The sequence below is a fragment of the Pinus tabuliformis genome, chromosome 8 (genome assembly GCF_031772625.1).
Source record: "Pinus tabuliformis cultivar Carrire ecotype Pingquan chromosome 8, CPIR1, whole genome shotgun sequence".
Classification (NCBI taxonomy): Eukaryota; Viridiplantae; Streptophyta; class Pinopsida; order Pinales; family Pinaceae; genus Pinus; species Pinus tabuliformis.
This window is the reverse complement of record NC_142294.1, coordinates 1,344,189,723-1,344,213,546: the sequence shown is the minus strand read 5'-3', so window position 1 is coordinate 1,344,213,546 and position 23,824 is coordinate 1,344,189,723. Positions and strand designations below refer to the sequence as shown.

The 23,824-nt window shown below is 38.0% G+C and overlaps 1 non-coding gene across 1 annotated transcript; it reads left to right on the top strand.

Annotated features, from left to right (window-relative positions):
- Window positions 1-22,085: 22,085 nt before the first annotated feature.
- Window positions 22,086-22,187, top strand: LOC149240457 (U6 spliceosomal RNA). The gene has a single exon (XR_016246819.1). It is a non-coding gene; the product is annotated as a U6 spliceosomal RNA (small nuclear RNA).
- The last annotated feature ends 1,637 nt before the right edge of the window (window positions 22,188-23,824 follow it).

Below are 23,824 nucleotides of genomic sequence, written 5' to 3'. Positions count from 1 at the left end.
CCTATGGCTGTGATTGTTGTTTCATCTCCTGAGTTTGACCCTAAATCCTTTTGAATAGTTGCAGCAGTCTTCTTCTTTTTGCCATCGAACTTCTTGGGTCTCAGCTCCGGATGCAGAATCTAGCAGTGTTCATCATCATGTCCATCCTTCTTGCAGTGAGTGCATGAAGGCTTGGTCTTTTGTACAACATTTGTCTTCCTCTCTTTCCATTTTTGTTTTCTCTTTTCCTTGCTTTTTCTTGTAGTGGGTTTTGATGATCGCCAAACTTTTGGGTTCACATTCTTGCCTCTAGCCTCTAGATGTGTAGCTTGGATAGATACCTCATCTATGCTAGTGGGATTAAACATGAGAATGGTGTGCTTTAAATAGCTATGTAGACCACCTATATACTTCAGCAGAGTTTCAGGTGAGTCTCAAGAAATTCCTAGAATCAAAGTTCTTTTTATAAATTCTTGAGTGTAGCCTTGTACACTTTTCCCTTTTAATTGGCGAAGAGTTTGCCAGCTCATCATGGATTGTTGCATATAAGCTAGTGGATAGAATTGATTTTTAATTGTAGAAACAAATTCACTCCAGACAAAAATAATTTTACCATGCTTCTTCATGTCAGCTTGTGTCCTGCCTTCCCACCATACCAAGGCAATGCCTCCAAGGCATAGGCTGGCTAGTTGATTCTTACTTTTGCCTGAATCAATGCTTTGCACCCTGCAATACACATCAATCTGTCTAATCCAATTATCTAGCTTCTCTGCATTCAACTCTCCATCATATATCGGCAAATAAAATTTAACATCTAATTTAATCAAAGATGTTTTCTTTTTATTTTCAGGGCTATTAGGAGGTGTGAGCAACATTTCTTCTTTCCCTTTTCCTTTAGAATGGTCATGGAGGAGAGATTATTCTACTCCTTTATCTTGTTTGGAGTTTGTTGAATCTTCTGCTCTACCTTTCTTAAATTCTTTATACATTTCCTCCACCATGGCTCTCATGGTCATGAAACTATCCATGAACTGGGAGTCTAATTCCAAGGGACTTTCTTCTGACATTTTCCTCTTATGATAGACTCTTCCAATTTCTGGGTTAGTTTCAACCAATTCTCCTTCTCCTAATTTAAGCTTTGATCTAGTTAGCATTCAACAACAAAATACGGCACAAGCTTGTCTAACCTTAGTAACCTAGCGCTCTGATACCACTTGATCTGGAATTGATCCAAGACAATTAAGTAAGGTATTACAGACTCATGTGCATGGATGTGCCTATGTTATTTTATGCAATAGATTGATAAGATTGCAAAATACACAAGCACTGAAGCAGTTAGAGAAAACACAACAGGAAAAACATACAAACACAACAAGTTTAATAATGAGTTCACCCAATACTCTTGGGCTACGTCTCCCGGTCCAGCCTTCAGTGGTGGCCTCTCTATTATGTTTTCAAAGCAGAGTTTTTACAACAGTGAGCTCAATTTCAGTCTCACTCAATAGATAGATATCAGTAAGACTATACTTGGGTTCCCCAAGTCTATGGAGTACACAAACTCTCTTTACTGATTCTCGACCTCCTATGGGTCACAATGGTATGAGTCCAATCCGAGACTCAATACATGACAAGTATTTACAGAGGAGTTCACTTGAACTTCTCAAGCCTTCTCTGGAGTACATAGACTCTCTGTTCTCTCTGTCTCTGTCTCAATACTGCCCTTTTCTTCTGCAGGTTAGCTCGATTTCTTCTCTCTGTTCTCTACTCTCAGCTTTCTGCTTCTAGCTTACATGCTAACTGCTTTCTTCTTTCCTTTTCATCTCGTGGCTTTAAAGCCAATCTGCCTCTGACTATTTGTTTCTGCTTCCCGGCTTTCTGGTTCTCCTGCCTCTGCCCATTTGAATTCCTCTGTTCTGCATCATCATCATTGTATAACGCCTCACAGGGAGGTGGCCACCCGTTTCATAACGAACTGAGTGTCAGTTCTCTTGGATGTCTTTGAAATGTCCATTTTTACTATTAACTCCAAGAATTCCCACGAACATGATCTTCTGCCAACGCCTTGTCCACGTCGGACTTCAAATCTTATACAACTCTGCCTGTTTACTCCATTGAATTCGCTCATCCATTGGATTGCGTCTCCACCGTCGATTTGGAGCCTCCAGATCCTACGGTCATCGTTCATATCGGGTGGGTAAGTAACATGACATTTACCCGTCTGATGTGAGCAGTTTTCTCTCTCTTCTGTCGGACGCATGGCACCTAGTGTGTGGCATCAGGGGGGACTCAGTTGAAACCACTTACCGCTTGAAGCCCTTCTGATATTCCGTCGGTTTATGTGGGACCCCACCTCTGACAGAATCGGCACGATATTCGTTATGTTTTATAACTTTTTGGGTTCGGGTCGCTCAGGGCTTTTCCTTCTCTGAGGGGTTTTCCCGACGATATGCGATTAGCGACTTATCGTTAATCGCATATTAGAAACCACCCCCGTTTCTCAAAAAGAACTCTCATTTTTCTAATTCATGACAACGCGTGTTACCATGGACCAACGGTCTGCATGCTTGAACGAGGGTCCTCGTTGCTCCACGCTGTTCACAAATTACAACTGTTTCGAGGATATTTCTGATAAGCTCGTTCTGTGTAAGACTTTGAAACTTTGGCATGAATTTTACAAAGTTCATGAAAACTTAGAGAGTGTTTTAGGATCCAATTCGGATCAATTTGTGGATGGAATCCAATTAGGTCTGTTTTTCATAACATGGGTTAGTGTTCTTATCTCGACATTGACTACTTCCTCTTCCATTGAAGGGCAATGTTAGGCTTTCTATCCTTAACCTCATCTTCTCTTGCTCTTGGTTTAAACAACTTTTTGAGTAGGGACTTTTAAAATATTTGGATTTAGCCTTTTCCACATGCATTTTAATGTGTCTAGAAATCAATTGGCTAGTCATATAAATTAAGGCCTTAAGCCCAATGCTCATGATGTTGGACCAATCACATTTTTGGTCCCTTATCAATAGAGAGACAACCTCAATTAGTTGAATCCATGATGAAGAGTTAATCCTTTTCTTATCCTTCCTCTCCTTTACAAGTGGGAGATTAAATGTTTATATAATTTCATATTGTAGGAAGATAACTATTAATTAATACTATAGGTGTGTTAGTTGATATAATTTATCTTAAATAAAATATAATTCCAATATCGGGACAGATCTTGTGTTTGTATCTCAAACTATCTGTGGTATTTAACTTGAACAATAATGTGCATGTGTTATATATCATCGAAATGTGGTCGAAGGCTGTAATGGCAGCTTCCCTAGTGCGACCGCATCCTGACACGGGGTAGGGCCTCTGCATCATAGCTGGTACACCCCTTAGCTAGACTAGGCTCATTCACAGCAGACGCTTGACTCCACGCTATTATGCTCATACCGTTAGATGTGCGCCTACCTTACCTCCCACGACAGTGACTGAAACCCTAACATTCTTTGGTTTTTCGTTGTTGTTTGGTCCCCGCCTGTGATGGTTACTCTAGATAACAGTGGCAGCTAGCGTAACCCATGGGGCATCAATGGAGACTGACCTAATAGACTACTCTGAGGTCCCCCTCGAAGGCATATCCATTTTTGGTAGACAGTCCAACTATGAGGCTTACTTCCCATTTAGTAGAGAATTAACCAAGGTTATTGCTCTGCTTCCGCCGCTCACGAGTCTGACCAGCGTAATCATTGATCTACCAGAAGTGTCGTCCTCCTGGACGCCCTCTAACATTCCTCCCTTGGCACCAATCCCCCATCACTCTACATCCAGGCACTCGGGCCCTGATCCAATGGTTGGTTCTTCCGGCCTCTCTTCACTCCAACCCTCTGTCGTCTCGCATTATCCCTCTTAGTCTTTGCAGGGAGTGAGTCTGCCCATTCATTCTCCCTTCATCCCAACCTCTGCTCGTGTCCCCTCCTCCGGTTGCTACTCGAACATCCCTCCCCTCCCGAATGCCTTCCCTGCTGGCCCTGACTCAGCTCCCCCAAACCCTAACCCTAACCCAGTGATCTGAAATGGGGGTTTAACAACTTGTTAACTTACAAGAACCTCCCACTCCAAAACTTAACAAATTTAGGATCTAGCTTATGTTGACAATTTGTGGAATTAAGAACTTGAGATAGGTGTATGTCTTCGTTTGTCTTTAACTGATTAAGTGCTTTAAATTCATTTTCTTATGCTGATATCAAAACACATATAACAGTACATGATGCAGCAAATAAACAACCATATAAGACAACAAACTTAATTAGGAGTTCACCCAACTTTCGTGGGCTACGTCTCCATGAGCTCTTGTCAATTTGACTTGGCTCTTTGGGAATATGGATTAAATTCTTTTACAAGTTCCACACTCAACTCCAATGGTTATTGACTAAACCAAAGGGCTTAGAATATCATCTTTATCTCTGTTATGGATGTCCTCATGCTTCAAATAGATCTTGGACTTTATTCCTTCAATTAGTGCTCTGAGCTACCCTCAGCTTCTTACTGTCACTCCTCCTTTACAATTTTGCAGCTCAAATGTAGAAACTGATAGCACATTGAGTTTATAATGTTGAGACGATGAGAATCAACTGTAAACACGACCCTCTTCTGAGCAGGTGATTTCTGGACTTTCCAAGAATCACAAACTCTGTCTTCTTTGGCAAATTCGCCTCTAGATTTGGCAGTTCCGCCAAAAGTAACAGACCGCTACTAAATGTAGCAGACTTCTACAAAACTCTGCAATAAAATAAAATGTGTTCCGCACTGTTTCAAGTATTAACTGATCCCTGAATTGGTTGGGCGCCTTGGTATATATGGAGGGGAGTCACGGGATCGACTCCACCTCCCTCCTTCCTCGGTGCTTTTTGAAACCAAACCTTTTTATATATAGTAAGGGCATTAATAGTTGATCTGTGGCTCTCTACTTGGATCTTTGTTGGCGACTTCGTGGTAGGTCTACATACTCTCATCACCTAACTGTTGCCATGCGATTTGGTGTTGAATGTCATGTATCGACTTTGTTGGAGTTGACATTATGCTAAACTTAGCGTAACGTTTTAATGAACCTTATCACTCCCCCATCTGTGGCATAGAACTTTCCTCCGTTGCCCTGTGGTTATCTGTTGGCTGTGGATATGTGGATAGAACCATTGATTGCATATCTTGGCAAGATTCCATTCCATGCGGCATGGTAGATTTTATACATGGAGGAGTGGTTTAATGAAGGCTTGATGCGCCTTCCATATGTGGCAAAGGGAGGGGAGTGGAGCCACTAGTTATGGCGGGCTCCTCCCCTTTTAATTCCTTAACCATATGTGCATCATGTTAAAACCATATTCCTGCTACCATATTTCAACGATTTGGCTTGCATCCAATTTGGCAAAGACATTGCACTCATGGAGGGGAGGTTTAGGGATCGAATCCATTAGACTCTTAAAAATTTTACATAATGCTTCTTTTAGCCAACCAAAGAAGGCAACATGGCCCAATCTCGCCCTGCCACATGGCAGCCATGGATTGGCCAATGAGCCTATACTAAAAATCAATTTTTTTAATATAGTTTAAAAATTAATGAAATTGCCTCCTTTTCTAAGGACATTGGGCAATTTTCATTTTACAATATCTCCTTCGTCCGAAGTCCATTTTGGCCCGTTCAAGTTGCGTTGGATTCAAAATGAAGAAATCTACGCAATGAGACTATTTCCAAAAGCATTCATTCACTTTAATTTTTTAGCATTAAAAAAAGTCATTGAGGATCATTTTTTGATCACTCCTCCCCATTGGGAATCGTTTGGATCCCAAAAGACTGATATACTGATCTGAACAATAGATGAGAGTACAACACCCTCTTCTTTCAGCCTCCATACACTTTCCTTGCATAGCTAGTGCCTCTGAACCAGAACTCGAAGGTAGTCGACACTTCCCTTCCTATATGTGCTTGTCCTCCTGTTAAGAACTGTCTTCCCTGAACTCATTCAAAATGTACAAAAGGTAGCTGAACATTGATTCCAAGACACTTCCATGGAGACCTTTGCTGTTGCAAATCTTCTTTAGAAGACGATGTCAGAAGAAGAAAATAACTCGATGACATAAATTCTTGCTCCCTCAAAAGAAACAAATTTCACATCATGTGAATCATCATCATGTCTTTACATCTCGTGTACAAATGTTCGACTAAATCACAAGCCGACAAAAATCATGCATTTTCATCAATTGACCATTCAAGTCAAGCATGTACAAAAAGAATTTTAATGATTCTTTTACAAAGATGAAACACTTCATCATTATCTCGCTTTTACAATCTTGGAGACCAAATCAACTCTTCCAGGTCGACATGACATTGCATGCATGTTTAAACAAAGAAATATGACGGTCGATTACTTTCCATCATGTCAATTACACATACATGTTTAACTACAAGGAAATCATCAACATCCTTGTGTTCATACATACCATTCTCATGTATGCATTCCTTTCTTCAACTTTCTCTTAAGTACAATCATAAGTACAAGATCCTTGATCACATGTACATGTACTTTCAAAGCTGAAATGAATATAATTTTGCTACAATAAAGTGAGTCTACATACTCAACTTTTCCATCCTACAACTTGCATTCCATTAGAAAAGAAATGTGTCAAATCAAAAGACATGCAACTTTAATTGGATAAGAACTCTAGCCATTTCTTACAAATCCACACCAAAGGTGCTTCCTTTAACTGCACATCAACATCAACATGTGGATCATCTTGAAACACATCAATTATAGAAACTTCCTTTCCATTCTTGCCATACTCTTGCTCCACTTCCTTCAAATTTCGTGGAAGCATTGTTGGATTCAAATTGCTTATGGAAATAAGTACAACACATGTTCATCTTCTTGAAAGCATAATTTTCCTTGTCCAATGGACCTTTGGCTTCTTGCCTCCTTTCCTTCAAAAGTTTCCTGTATGTGTCCATTTTCTTCCAACATCTAGAAACACTATGGTTAACCAAACCACAAAAGGAACATGCAATTTTTTTCCAATGCTTATGTGGAAATTTACTATGCTTAACATAATCAAAAGAAGTGTGATTGAAATAATATTTATACCTTTCTCTTTTACCTTTACCTTCATGAGGAGGTGAATCAAATGAAGAAGTAGCTCCCTTTGGAACACCATCAATCCCTCTAATGGTTTTAGAGCTTTCACAAATTTCTGGTTCAAGTGCATGCCTATGATCACCTTCTTCTTGCAAAGTATGTTTCAAACAATTGCATTCCCCAAGAAAACAATCTTTACAAACTTGAGGTAGGGAACCTAAAATGAAACTCCTTCTAGGAACTGTTTTAATTGCCTTCATGACTATTTTGGAACTTTCTCCATAAGATTGTCCATAGCCAAGATTAAAATACTTAGGCCTCTCCTCAACCATTATTGGCTCAACAATTCCCTGTGCATTTTTTCCCAATCCTTTTCCTTCATAGTCCATTTTTGACATCAACTTGGACCCTGTGCCTCTTGTATGTTTTTCAAAAGAACGAACATAAACATTCTTAGAGAAAATTGAAGACAAACTAGAATTGTTTACCTCTTCTTCACGCTGATACTTGAATAAGGCTTCTTTGGTAGCAAGGAGTTGTGTCTCCATCTCATGCATCTTTTCCATATTCATATTTTCAATATGAAGTTGGCTCTCCATTTCCTGCAATTTGTCAGAAAGCAACTGCTTCTCTTCCTTCATGGAATTCAACTGCTCTCAAAGTTTTGTGCTCTTCCTTTCATCCTCATACATTTCTCTCACCATATCCATCATGATGAACAAGTCTTGCTTCATGTCTTCATCAAAGAATCTTGTGAAAGAGGAGGATTTGGAAAACTCACTTGTAGAAGTTGTCATCATAAAAAATGAAAAAAAAGAACTTCAACAAAATTCACAAAGCTTTCAAAGAACTAATGACAAATTTCTGAACTAGATGGCAGTAGAATCAAATTCTTATTCAAGCAGCCATTTGCAAACAAAGCTTCTTGTGCTTCAAGGATTGTCTTGAGGTCCTTTGGGTAAGGAGAATGCCTTCAACCCTTCTTCCTTCTTGTCCTCTCCTAGACTTAGCTATCAATATCTTTCCCTTCACCTTTGCAAACTCAAACAATAGTTAGTTTACAAACAATCAAACAGTAGAATTTGACTATTTGAACACCTTTCAAACAAGCAATATTTTGCTCTGTCAATCAAGCAACCTGTTTTGATGCCACCTAATCTGAAAAGGGGGTTTGACAACTTGTTAACTTACAATAACCTCCCACTCCAAAACTTAACAAATTTAGGATCTAGCTTATGTTGACAATTTGCAGAATTAAGAACTTGAGATAGGTGTATGTCTTCATTTGCCTTTAACTGATTAAGTGCTTTAAGTTCATTTTCTTATGCTGATATCAAAGCACATATAACAATACATGATGCATCAAATAAACAACCATATAAGACATCACACTTAATTAGGATTTCACCCAACTCTCATGCACTATGTCTCCGTGAGCTCTTGTCAATTTGACTTGGCTCTTTGGGATTATGGCTTAAATTCTTTTACAAGTTCCACACTCAACTCCAATGGTTATTGAATGAACCAAAGGGATTAGAATACCATATTTATCCCTGTTATGGCTGTCCTCATGCTGTAAATAGATCTTGGAATTGATTCCTTCAATCAGTGCTCTGAGCTACCCTAAGCTTCTTGATGGCACTGCTCCTTCGGAATTCTACAGCTCAAATGCAGAAAATGGTAGAATAGATAAGTTCAGAATGTCAAGACGATGAGAATCGACCGTAAACACAACCCTTTTATGAGCAGGTGACTTCTGGACCTCCCAATAATCACAAACTCTGTTTTCTCTGCCAAATTCGCCTCTAGATTTGGCAGTTCCGCCAAAAGTTACAGAGCGCTACTAAATGTAGCGAAATTCTACAAAACTCTGCAATAAAATAAAATGCGCTCCACACTGTTTCAAGTATCAATCGATCTCTGAATTGGTTGGGCGCCTTGGTATATATGGAGGGTAGTCGCGGGATCGACTCCCCCTCCCTCCTTCCTCAACGCTCTTTGAAACCAAACCTTTTTATATGTAGTAAGGGCATTAATAGTTGATTCGTGGCTCTATGTGTGGATATTCATTGGCCACTTCGTGGTGAGTCTACATACTCTCATCACATAACTATTGCCATGTGATTTGTTGTTGAATGTCGTGTACCGACTTTGTTGGAGTTGATGCTATGCTAAAATTAGCATAAGGTTTTAATGAACCTTATCACTCCTCCATCTGTGGCGTAGAAATTTCCTTCGTTTCCCTGTGGTTATCCGTTGGTTGTGGATATGTGGATAGAACCATTGACTGCACATCGTGGCAAGATTCCATTCCATGCGGCATGGTAAATTCTATATGTGGAGGAGTGGTTTAATGAAGGCTCGATGTGATTTCCATATGTGGCAAAGGGAGGGGAGTGGAGCCACTAGTTATGGTGGGCTCCTCCCCTTTTAATGCCTTAACCATATGCACATCATGTTAAAACCATATTCCTGCTACCATATTTCAACGATTTGGCTTGCATCCAGTTTGGTGAAGACATCGCACTCATGGAGGAGAGGTTTAGGGATCAAATCCCTTAGACTCTTAAAATTTTTACATAATGCCTCTTTTAGCCAACCAGAGAAGGCCACGTGGCTCAATCTTGGCCTACCACATGGCAGTCGTGGATTGGCTAGTGAGCCTATACTAAAAATCAAATTTTTTATAGTTTTAAAATTAATGAAATTGCCTCCGTTTCTAAGCACATTGGGCAATTTTCATTTTACAATATCTCCTTCATCCGAAGTCCATTTTGGCCCGTTCAAGTTGTGTTGGATTCAAAATGAAGAAATCTATGCATTGAGACTATTTCCAAAAGCATTCATTCACTTTATTTTTTGAGCATTAAAAAAAAAGTCATTGAGGATCATTTTCTGATCACCCTGCTATCCCTAATTTCGACGAAGCTCAAGGGAGTGCTGAGGCCGCGGAGCCAAGACCTGGAAAGAGATTTAGGTGTGTTAAACCCAAGACAAAATAAGTCTTCATCGACTGGGAGGAGGACTTCTAGTGGCAAGATACCATGGAAATGGCAGTGACAACCCTAGTAGGTAGAGTTAGGGGACGAAATTACTCTGCGGCACGACTAAAGCAATGGGTCGCGGAAATCTGGGGCCAACATCTGGCTGATCTTCTTTTTGTACAGACCTTTGTCTGTGGCTGGTCTGCTCTACATTTTGTGGGAGAAGAACATACAAATTGGGTATTGTCCTCCTTCTGGCATATTGAGCAGGCCGCGATAATGCTAAGGAGGTGGAGTCCGCTATTTGACCCAAACAGAGAACAACTTGGGGCGGGACCAATTTGTGTTCATCTCCCCGGTCTTCCAATACATTTTTGGACTGAGGACATCTTTAGGAGAATTGGGAATTCTCTGGGCACCTATCTAGATTAGGATAGATCATACCTCTCCACTGGGGTTATGGCCAATGCATGGATTCTGGTTCACTTAGACATCAAAGGAGGGTTGCAGGAAAAATTCACCCTACGTTGGATGAATTACACTCACACCCAGATCCTTGATTATGAGGGGGTCCCCTTCCAGTGCAGATGATGCCATAAAGTTGGACACCTCTACAAATATTGTCCTCTTCTAGCAAAATCGAAGACTACGAACAAGGGGAAGTCATCGCCCTCATTAAAAGCTTAGACACAGGGGGATCACTTAGATGAGGTAGAGCAAATAGACATTGAAGCAGCTAGAACCAGGCCAGTCTCGACAACAGTGAAGAAGCGTGGGAAAACACCTCTCTGGCCTCCTTCACCTCCATTGAACAGGTCTAAGGCGGCCGCTGGAGTCACTCTTTCTTCGGGTATGTCAATTCATGAACCTTACTCTGCATCATTTACTAGTTCTTCTGCATATAATGATATAGCTATGGGACCACAACAGAGCCCTATTATTTCGCAATCTCGCCTCAATCACCTTGAATGTCCCCTGATTCCCCCTCCACCTTCTATATCTTGTACCCCCCCTCCTTTCCAGAGGAAGTGCCATCTGATTTGAAACCTGGTACTAATCCCATCCCCCACTGATACCACCTTTACTCATTCTTTCGATTCCAGGCACCAGATGCTATAGGCATTGGACTTGTCCCTTCCCCCACCTCTCAGAAGCTCCCCCGAGGTAGACCATCCTCCCTATCAAAAGCTAAACATAAGGCAGGGATGGAGGTTGCCATGGGAAAACAACTTACACTTGACAGGGTCCTTAGAGCATAGAACCCCCTAGAGCCATCTCCACCATGAAGGTCCTCTCCTTCAATTATATAGGGTTTGCTAGTCCTGAGAAAAAACCAGCATTAAGAAGGCTTCTCCTGAATGAGTCGACCGATATTGTCTTCTTACAAGAAACCCTGGGTGCTGCTAAGGACATCTCCCCTCTCCTGGAATCCATGTTGCCAAGATGGCATTTTAACCCATTGATGTAAATGGTTGCTCTGGCGGTTTATCCCTAGGGTATAATCCTCACTCGATAAAGCCGATAAGCACCTGGGGAGGCATTGGATTCATAGGGGCGAATACTTTCTCTACCGAACTGGGAACTGAAATCAGACTGTTGAATGTCTATGGGCCCTACCACCACAGGGAGGATTTATGGGAGCATCTTGCAACCAAACAATATCATTTTGGGTGGAGACTTTAACTTCTCTCTTGGATTTTTTGAGTCATGGGGACACCATGCTTGAATCGATCCTCTATCGGCCTTCTTTGAGTAACTCCTAGAAACCCACAATCGACATCCCATCTGCAAAGTTAGTCCCAACATGGAGGAATAGAAGATGTGGGGAGGATAGTCTTTCTAGGAGGCTCAATTGCTTCCTCATCAAGGAGCGATTCTTGGAGTAAGGATATAGTTACCACCAATGGGTTGGCTTGGGTGGCTTATCAAGACGCTTGCCAATATACCTTGATATACGAGGAGATATAAGTAGGCCAGAGCCCCCTTTAATTCAACTCCTCCTGGTAGAAGGATAATTCCTATATCTGCCTTGTCTCTGACTTTTGGAAGGCCCACCCACCTGCTGTCGGAAGGAACATCACTAATGGGTTCATCGATAACCTAAAGGAACTGAAGAAGCTATAAAATATTTGGGCACATAACAAGAGGATACAAGAAAAAAATTAAGAGACATTGAAACAAAGGTTGTTGGTATGGATGATGAAAGCAGGGGTCTCTTCCCATCAAATGATCATAGGGATAAGCTCACTGCCTTAATAACCAAGTGGGGGAACATCCTTAAGGAAAGGGAGGAAACTTGGAGATTGAGAAGCAGAGCAATATGGATGAAGGAGGGAGATGACAATTCAAAATTCCTCCACAAATTTTCAAATGGAAGAAAGGAAATCAACACTATCTGGAAAGTAACAAATGAGCAAGGAATTGAAGTAGAAACCTTCCCTCAATTTGCCACTCTCGCCACCTCACATTTCAAACATGTCTACCAAGCTCCTCCCAATGCCGCCCTAGCCAAGGTCATCAGGGTAGTGCAACTTTTCCCTCGGTTTATTGATCATGAGGATGCTATGGATCTGAACATAGAAGTCACCCTAGGGGAACTTGAGGCCACTCTGAAATGGTTTAAGAGAGACAAGAGCTTCGGTCCAGACGGCTAGTTGGTGGAGTTTTATTTGGCCTTTTTTGATATCCTAGGACAAAGTTTACTCAAGGTCATCGGGGAATGTAAGATATCCGGGTGAATGTGGCCATCAACTCCACCTTCATTGCTCTCATCCCCAAATCAAACAATCCGTCATCTTTCAATGACTTCGAGCACATTTCCCTGTGCAATTGCATATACAAAATCATTGCTAACCACCTCTGCCCAATTCTTTCCACCCACATCTCCTCAGAACAATTTTCCTTCCTGTAAGATCGTTAGACACATGAAGCTATAGGAACGGCCCAGGAAGTATTGCACTCAATTCAGGCAAAGAAGATCAAAGGCATGATCCTCAAAGCTTATCTATCTAAGGCTTTTGACCAGGTAAGCTGGTTATATATTAGAATTCTCCTAACACATTTGGGATTCCCTGGGGGAGTTATCAAATGGATAATGTGCCGCATCACTAACATATCCTTTAGTGTCTTGATTAATGGTGTTGCCTCTCCTTTCTTCCTCTCTGAAAGAGGACTCAGGCAAGGATGTCCATTATCACCCCTCCTCTTCCTTCTGGTTATTGAAGGGCTCAACAGAATACTTAAGGACATGCACCTCAGAGGCAGGCTCTCGGGCATCATGATCACGGACAGATGCACAATAACACACCTCCTATTTGTGGATGATGTGTTGATATTCCATAATGGGGGATTAGGAGATCTGACTATTATTCAACACTCTATCAACCTTTTCAAAACTCCAATGGGCATGACCATTAATAACTCAAAATCCACCATTACTGTATCCGACTGTTCCCCACAAGAGATTCCAGTTCACACTTCAAAGGTTTCCTTTCACCCTGTTACAGCTAGAACAAGGCCTCTGGTATCTAGGATACAGGCTGAAGCCGATCGGCTGCAGAATAGTTGATTGGACATGGTTGATATCTAAGCTATAAAGGAGACTTAATATATGGTACCACAAGTATCTCTCCGAAGCTGAATGACTAGTGCTTATCAAAGTCGTTATGGAGGCAACCCCAGTATACTGGATGTCACTTGCCTAGATCCCAAGGGGCATCCTTTCAAGGATACAAAATCTCTGTTGCAGATTCCTGTGGAAAGGAAAACAAACTGGGAGGATCTTTGCATGGGAAAAATGGGATCTATTGTCCATTCCTAAGAAATGGGGAGGTTGGGGCATTAAAAAACTTGAAGATTTCTCCACTGCACTAGCGACCAAGCTAGGATGGCAACTAATCACCTCTAGTAGTCTCTGGACTAAAGTTGCCTCCTCAAAATACATTGATCCATTAAGGCCGATGGATTGGTTGAGACAGACAAGCTAGAACAAATATGAGATCTCCAACATTTGGAAAGCAATATTGAAATCATTGTCACTGATCCATGACAGACTTACATGGAGAATTCATGATGGGACATTTGTTCATATCGGACATGACCCTTGGGTTGGATGCGAGAATGCACACTTATTACCATAAGGACTTATCCAACACCTCAAAGAGATGCGCATCACCCACATCTATCATATTGCTAAACAGGGGAGATCTTCCTTCCTTCATGAAGCTTGGAAATCTACCCACAACCTACACTTACCTCATCATTGGCACCAAATCCGGAGGACATACACATCGGCTCATACTGAGTCTCACATTCGAATATTGGAAGGGGAGGATGAGATTATATGGGCAATTGCAAAAAATGGTCGGTACTCTCCCAAAGAGGGATATTTACACCTTTCCAATAGACATAGACCACGACATATTGATATATGGTGGAAAGGTATGTGTAAGATCAAAGACCCCCCTAGAACAAGACTACTCATGTGGTCAATCCTAAAAAACAAAGCCCCGACCAGAGACAACTTGATCAAAAGGGGTCAACATGGGCCCTTCTGGTGTTGTCCTTGTAAAGACAATTCAGAAACAGTGGATGACTTATTTCTCTCTTGCCCCATCACCACCAACCTTTGGAACTCTACACTCTCACACACCCCCATAGCCAACTCATGGAGTGGTCAAGCTATCAAGGAAGTTTGGGCCAATTGGTGGACAACAGCATCCCTGCTGAAAGCAAGGAACCTCCCCCTCTTGATTAGCTGGGAAATCTAGATTGCCAGGAACTGCATCATCTTTCTGGATACTTCCCCCACCTGGCCCACCATCATCGCCCTAATCCTTGCCGACTACAATAATATACCTTCTGATGATAATAACCCTCCACCTAGACATATCATACCTGAATCCATTGATTGCTCACAACCTTGGGCATATTTTGATGGATCAACACAAGAGGCAGGATGTGGGGGAGGTGTCATTAAATACTTAAACAACACCCATTACTATCACATACAAATGGGACTTGGAGGAGGCACAAACAACTATGCAAAACTCATCGCAGCCAAAAATCTCATACAATTTTCCATTGAAAAAAACTGCAGGAATCTACAAGTGTTTGGTGACTCAAAAATTGTTTGCAATTGGATAAACAAAACAACAACATGTCATGCTTACTCTCCGTGTCACATTTTGGATGAGCTTCATAGATATACATCATATTTTGACAATTTTGTATGTTATCATATCTACAGGGAACGAAAATCACTCGCTGACCAACTTTCCAAAGAGGTAGCGATCTAGCCACGTGACATCTGGATGATATAGGAACAAAGAGAGAAGGGGAGCACTACCAGTATTACCACTACCCCTACATGGACCATGTTGCACAGGCTCAACATGAGTCTGATATCATCTGATATGTGACCTGTTTTTTCTGTTTATATTTATTATTCTTATAGATATTCAGCTTCATGTTACAGGAAATACTCTTTGCAGAGAGTATTATAAATTTTGAGAACTAAACAATAAATATTTAAGGAAATGTCTCCTTGTGCGGAGTATATATATATATATATATATATATCTTATCTTAAGTTTTGACAGGCATACAACCTTTAAAAACTACATATGCATACAACATCTACAACATGTAATTTTCGTTAATATTAATGAAAATTACGATTTTTCCAAGGGGAAAAAAATCATCAAAATGTGCATACATTATATATCACTAAAACATGTATTTGTTATGTATTACTAGAACATGAATGCAAGTAAAATTTAAAGTGTCGGCAAGAATTTAGCAAATGCGGAAGTTATTAATTTCAAAATAACACACTCACATTGAAAAACAATTATCCCGTCCACATGTTATGTGTCATCTCTCATCCTATGTGTTTTCTTTGAACCTAGTTTCAAAGTAACTAGGAGAATGATATGGAATGTTGAAACCATATCAAATTCAACAGTTCTTCTCCTCTTTCAATATCTATTTGTTTGAATAAATGTTGCAATATAAAAAATTCAACAATTTCCCTCCTATTGTCGTTGCAACAAACACCCTCCAAAATTTTGCTCACACTTGAATTTTTGAGCCTACTGAGGATCTTGTGATTTGTCATCCCATGTTTTGCAAAGTATTAAGTTTTCTTCAAAGTGCCAAAGTCACTTTCTCACACATATTATGTCTTCGATTAATTCACAAATAAACATCTTTTTATTCAAGCTTAGATAGGCATTGCGCAACTCTTGAAGGTAAGGCTTGTAGAAAGTCCTTATAGATTCAAATTGCTTATGTAATATGATAAAAGAAAAGACTGGAATATACTCTACTCATCAGCATAAACAGTTAATCAAACAAGAAATCACAAAGCATACAAGAGAAATAAATCAATAAACACATTACATAATGATTTCCTGGGGAAAGCCACCAATAAAAACCCTTGTTATATGTATATTGGATTAGTCAGAAAATATGAGAATATTACAATGCTTTTCTCAAGCCCAAACAACCTCTGCACTATCTCTATCTGTCTCACTGCTTCCTAGACAAGGCTTGGCCAATACTTAACTAATTTTCTGCTTGCCCAAATCCCTATTTCCCTGCGTTGTTTCCTTGGGAATTAGCCCCTATTAATTAGGGAAATTCTTCATCCACAAGTACAAAATATATCATAGGCCTTCCTTTGACTACATGCACCACCTGTACAATTTGGATGATTATACAACTGATAGTTCACTACCCTTAAACTCCAATCTTAACTAGGTAACTTGAATTTCATGCATGCATGAGTTAATTATGGTTGACTTATTAGTTAACTAGTTGAACACTGAAGTTGCACCCCACCGCTGGACCTCCTACTAGTTCCTCCAATAGTTGGAACTAGTTTAACTGACATTAACTTAGTTTGATTGAATTAAACTATTACAACTCAAATTAAACTCACCCTAGGCTCCTAAAATTTAGGAACCACTCTACATTACTCAAGTTAGCCCCTCAACTCGAATTAACTGAGTCAATTAAGTGAAATTAGCTTAGTTAACTCTTATAAGTTGTCTTGAGATGTGGAATTACATTTTTCTCCTAATTTAATTCAAGGGAAAATTAAATCAGGATTTTCTTGTTGCCATTTTCAACAAAGCTTGCACAATCACTAGTGATAGTGATTGTGCAATGCATAAGCACAGAGTACTGCACAACACATGTTGATAGTTAGTGCACACTCTCCATTGACATTCGTACTCACTTCAATTGCAATTGTACTTATATTTGGGTGAGATTTCTCAATTGTCATTTTGGCGCACCTTTGTTTTCGAAAGTGTCGCTTTCACATTCACGATTGATGTTTTTTCTTGCTTTCAATTGAACAAGGGTCATTTTCATATTATCTTTTCTCAGGCATGTGTCACTTTTACTTTCCTTAGCCTTTGCAAAGTGTATTTTGCACTTTTCTCTTATTGTTGCAAGTGTTGTCTTATGGTTAGGGAATGGTCACATTTAGTCAAAAAGAGAGCTATTTTTACATTCTTGAAGGGTAGTTTTGATGCATTCTCTTGCACTATTATGTTATATTCATCATAAATACATGCAATAGACACATCCATCAAGTCTTGAGAATTGTTTCACTAGTGTCGTCACTTGTGTCACAAAGTGTATCTTAAGCACCACACTTGAAGATAAGTGTTGTTCTATCGTCGTTTCAATGAGGTCATGTTGATAAATTCTTCATTGTCAAGTGGTTGATCATCTACAAGTGTTTGATCATGCTCAAGTCATGTTCTAGTTCTATCTCTCTGATATTTGGTCCCATACTTAGTCATTTTTTTCAATTGATCCTTCTCAGGCTAACCTTCCTTTGGTATGTCTCCCTAAATTTCCCATTGTGTAGTCTTAGGCCTTAGCTATCTTGTCTTGTCTCTTGGAATTATGCAATGTGCAGTCACCGCCTCCAAGGAATGTGCATTGTGCAGTCACATTGATCAAGGGTTATCTCCTGCTCCTAAAAATTGTGCAATCCTGCCTCCCAAGCCAGTCTCTTACTGCACATAGCATAGTCTCAGTCATCAAGCAGTATCCCTAAGCCTTTGAACTACACAACTGTGTAATCTTGCTGTTAATTTCTCTCCTGAATTATGCATTCCACAATCTTAAGGCTCAAGCTTCCCTCATTGAGACCCTCAACTGTGAAGTCTTGCTTCCCAAGCCTCCAGTGTTGCACATTATACAATCACAAACCTCAATCCCTCACTCATGTCCTTTGGAATTACACACTGTGCAATCCTTGACCCTTCCTCCCTGTTAGTACTCAGTTCTAGGTCACCTAGTATATTTCATGAAGAGAATTAGAATAAGATATTTTCGAACCAATGTCATCTTACCATGAGTGAATTTCATTTACAGGTATTGTATTTTGACATAACATGATGATGTTCAAGGAGGATGCGAAGGATATCATACAAGAAGACACTTGTGAAGTTGGAACCATGAAGAAGTCATCAAGCAAGGAGATGAAGGGACACTAGCTTATGACAAAATATCAAAGATCAAGATCACATGAAGAATCTATATCATTCAACCCCTTGGAGGATAAAGATGAAGCACATGCAATACCTTCCATGAAGACGTGAAGGAAGAAACAAGAAGAGAAGCTTGGCTTGGACATATCATCATGAAGATCTGAGTCATTTGTGCCAAGTCATGGCTTGAACAAGTGTCGTTACAATTTCATATGTGTCAATGGGTCTTGCCACATGATGTGGAATGTAATTATTTATTTTCAAGGAAATTACAAAATGTAATGCGTGGAATTATAATAGTCATATGTGGAATATGAAAAGTCACATAGTCATATATGGACAAAAGAGTCTTTAGGAAAAGTCCAAAAGTCATATAGAAGTCCAAAGGTCACATTAGAAGTCCAAGAGTCATGAGGGTAACTCAAGATTCATAGCGGATATGAAAGGTCATTCCTCTTGTTATAAAAGAAACCTCATAACTCAACCAAATGGATTTTGGAGGCTTCGCCTCTGGAGAGCTAGCATTTTCTTCTCTAGCTTGGCATGGGAGAGAAGATCATTCTTTGAAGAGACAATAAGTGACTTAATGTTCCACTATTGGAACTGGTGGCTCCCCATTGTAACTGTGTACTTTGATCTTTCACCTAATAATCATAAGCTCGATGATCCAACACATTTTCATGCATGTATCGTAAATGTAGTAAGACTATTCTTTATATGTTTGCGATATGTGTTTTATTCATATGTACTAAGGAAATTGAACTATTTTAGTGGCTTTGGTACTTATCTTGTTGAATGTGTGTTGTATTTGATTTAATGATCGTTGTGTCTATGTGAACTACTTTGCTAGATAACTAACGAATATTTTCATGCTCTCATGTGTCTCTCTTAGGTTAGTACTATTACTTCCTTCTAGAGACTCACTCCTCTCTCTCCCCTCATGAAAGTCTCCTTTTACACATTGCAACTTACTTGTTGATTTCAAAGGTTATATACATACTCTCTTATGTTATCCATTGGAGCTAAGGAAAACCTTTGAGTTATGGTGGTTGGGTTGAGACTCCAGATGAGGCTCCTACTTCAAACGATGTGAGGTTTAATTGAGACTTCACATTGGAGAGACCCCTTGGTTGACAAATTTCCAACACTGTCAACACCCCTTTTATTATCCCTTAGTTCCATTAAATACTGCAATTTGTTACACACATTAATAGGTAATGAAATCACATACATATTAATTTTTTTTTTGCATATTACACATATCTTTTTAAGAGCTATCATTATCATTATCATCATCATCATTATCATCATCATTATCATTTTTTAATTTTATTTATACTATACCTCATAAACCAAAAAATAAACTCTCAATATATTTTATATAAATTTTCCATTCATAAGTGTTTTCAAATACACACTCTTTACATGCTAAAAAATATCATTAAGTTAAGACTTTCAAAAGTTTTTTCATTCCTCAACGTTTTCAACTACATAAACTCTTTACATCCCAAAAATGTCAACCTTCAAAAGATGCACCAACACTTACCTACAAAATTCTGTATTGGTTGAGTTTATTAATAAAAAGTTTAAAACCATTCTAATTTTGGAAAATAGACTTCATTAATACTCCTGGTTCTTTGACATACATATAATTTTTATAAAGTAGTTATATTAATATAGGCTATATTCACATAAACATAAAGAAAAAATGAGAAATTATATAATTATAAAATGTTTTAATACATAATTATATTTAATTAATTAATTTATTATTTATTTTTTAATTAATTAATTATTTATTTATTTTAAATGAATTTTCCAAAATATTTATACCAGTCAAAAGTGTTAATTTTTTCAAATTTATATTGCATTTAATTTGTGATTTTTTTTTTATCATTAACTCACATTCATTCAAAAATATGTTTGAAAATAATTTTATGATACCAACAATTAAAGAACATATCTTGAAATTAATTATAGTTTTCAAATTAGCCTTCTTTATTTAAAAACAATATCATTACATATGAATTAATATTTAAAATTATGATTTAGTTAAAAGTAAAATTATCGGTATTCCAAATCATAATTTTTTATTTTAAAATCATGATTAAATATGAATGACCATAGTTAATTATGATCAAATCTGAATAACTATGACCAATCATGATCATGATATATTATAGTCAACTATATTTAGATGCGGACAATCACAATCATCCATAGTGAACTATATGTTGATCATAATAAGTTCTTAACCATGACTTAATTAGCCATAGTGAGTCATGGGCTACTAATTCTATGTAAATACATCTGCCTTAAACTAACACAATCACATTAAAACGTGTGATTGATATAAGTGAAGTGGGCATCATTTTTTACTTATTATACACTAATCAACTTATAAAAATGATGCAAATTGACTTATATAAATTTACTAATATAATTTTACTAATTACATATAAATCAATATCCAAAATCATAATTCACTTAAAAACAATATTATTACATAAAAGAGAAAGCTGTTTTGTTAAAATAATTCATATATATCATTATATAAAAGAAAAAGCTCTTTTGTTAAAATAATTTATATACATCTAACTTTCTCTAACTAATTTTGTAAATTTTCAAATAAGTGATTTTTTTTTCCAAAATTTATCTGACATAATTTACAAATTGACATAAGAAAAATCATTTTTAAATGCTCAAGTATAGAAAAGCCAGTTGCCCTGTATCTAAGACATCTTATGAGATCCACAACAAATAGCTCAAATGAATGATAGGACAGACCATCTGATTACAAAAACTACGAAATTAAATGTATAATAGATTATACAATATATGATCTTGGAAGCGTATTTAGAAATGTGATTTTGACTATCTAAATAGTTTGATTTTGAATATCCAAATAATTTCAGTGTATTGACAGACCTACGAAGGAGTCCAATTTTACAGGTTACAAACTTAAAATTTGAAATATTTTACATATTAGACGCTTAAAACTTAAAATTTTATTCTAAGAATTAAAAAAACAAACAATACTTTTTTGATATCCTATCAAATATTTTGTGAATGATATCTATATTTTTATTTTTTACTTCAAAAATGTCAATTTTACTTTATATCTAATCGATATAGATTTAAATTATAATTTTGAAAGGTATATTTTAATTACTTAAATATTTTTATTTTATACAATTTTTTTCCAAACTTATTTTTTGGGTTAATTTTACTTAATATCCACCGGATATATGTTAAAATTATAAATTTGAACGTTGTATTTTATATAATTTAAACATTTTTGTTAAAATTACCAGTTTATTTGTATATTTTTGTATAAATGTATTAAAAGTTTTTAAGAATATTAAATTTATTTATATAATAAAAACTAAAGCAATAATTTATTTCAAAATTATCAAAAAAAAATTATGCAAATAAAACCAAAATTCAAAAAAATTAATCAATACTATGGGGTAATTACCTCCAAGTGATTTGCCTTAATAGTCTTTTAGGAGACATTTAATAAAATTAGAACAATATAGAGAAAATTAGCATGGCCATACACAAGAATAACACGCACAAATCAAGAAATGATCCAAATTAAAAAAAAAAAAAAAAAATAAAAAAAATTTGATTTGCATGGGTTGAGAGGCGGAGTATTAATTTCGCAGATGTCAGGCAGAGTCAGAGTCAAAGTCAAAGTCAGAGTCAAACTCTGGTGGCTCTATGGGACCCTCGATGGGTCAATGTTAAAGCATTTTCATGTTTTGTTGGCATCCTTCAAGCTGGTCATATCAGAAGTTTAAAGGGACGAATTAATATTTTAAATGTATATGCCCCATATAGAGATCGGGCTAAGTTTTGGAATAACTTGATAGCGTCGGGGATCATGGGACTTGTGTCTTTGGTCATTGTTGCTGATCTGAATTGTACCGTTGGTCTGGACAAGGTATGGGGGAGGTCCAGGAAGGTTGATGCTATGGCTGAACTAATCAAGGATATTATCATTAATTACAACTTTGTTGATATAAGTCCTTCTATGATGGGTCCTACTTGGGACAATGGATGATCAGGAGATGTGTATGTGGTGAAGAGGTTGGATCACTTCCTAGTACATGAACAACTAGTGGAGCAATTTGGGACTATCCATTTTGATATTATGAATAATTATATCTCGGATCATTGTCCCATTATCCTTCACTAGAGGCGAGGGGACCTCAGATGTGGGATGTCTTTCAAGTTTAATCATGTGTGGTTCCAAGGCCCAAAGTTTAACAAACTTGTGTGGGATGTCTAGATCCGAGACAGGGAATGAGACATCTATCCTGTGGAATATATTCTGGATAAGCTAAGGGATCTTAAGACGGAGGTAAAAGCATGGGAGAGGAGAAAAAGAAGTCAGATGAACAAAGAGCTAAATGATATATTGGTGGAGGTGGATGCCATTCGTCCACAAATGCTTCTACATAATCTCTCAGTTTCTATCATGAATCGTATTTAGGCTCTGGAACTTAAAACGAAACATATTTTACTTATTAAAGAGACTACCTGGTGCCTAAAGAGTAGGGCCATATGGATTCGGGAAGGGCATAGGAATACTAATTTTTTTCAAAGATATGGAAATCATAGGAGAAAGATTAATTCCATATGGGAGATCACCGATGCAACTAGAAATCAATCCCTATTGCAGGAGGAAATTTGTAAGGCTGTTGCACTACATTTTGAAAATGCTTATGGTCATAGGGATTTCGACAGTGTTGAAGATCAAATTTGGGGGGTGGAATTGTATCCCTCTATGTTTGACGAGGATGCAAACATGGATTTATACAAAGCTGACTCGGGGGATGAAATCCTAAGGGTTCTCAAATATTTCAAGGGGGACAAGAGTTAGGGACCAGATGGGTGGACGGTTGAACTTTTTACTCATTTCTTTGACATTTTTAAGAAGGATCTCCTTGATGTGGTGGAGGAGTCGAGGACCAAGGGATATATGCACCCACATACAAACTCTACTTATATTTCTCTCATTCCGAAAAGGTCTCTCCCTGATTATTTCTCGGATTTTAGACCCATTTCCCTTTGTAATCTTATATATAAGATTATCTCAAAAACTATTGCTAACAGGATAGTTCATATCCCCTGAACAGTTCGGTTTCCTGAAGAATAGACAAATTCATGATGCTATGGTGATTTCCCAAGAATGTATTCATATGATTCATGCTAAAAAAATAAATGCTGCTAT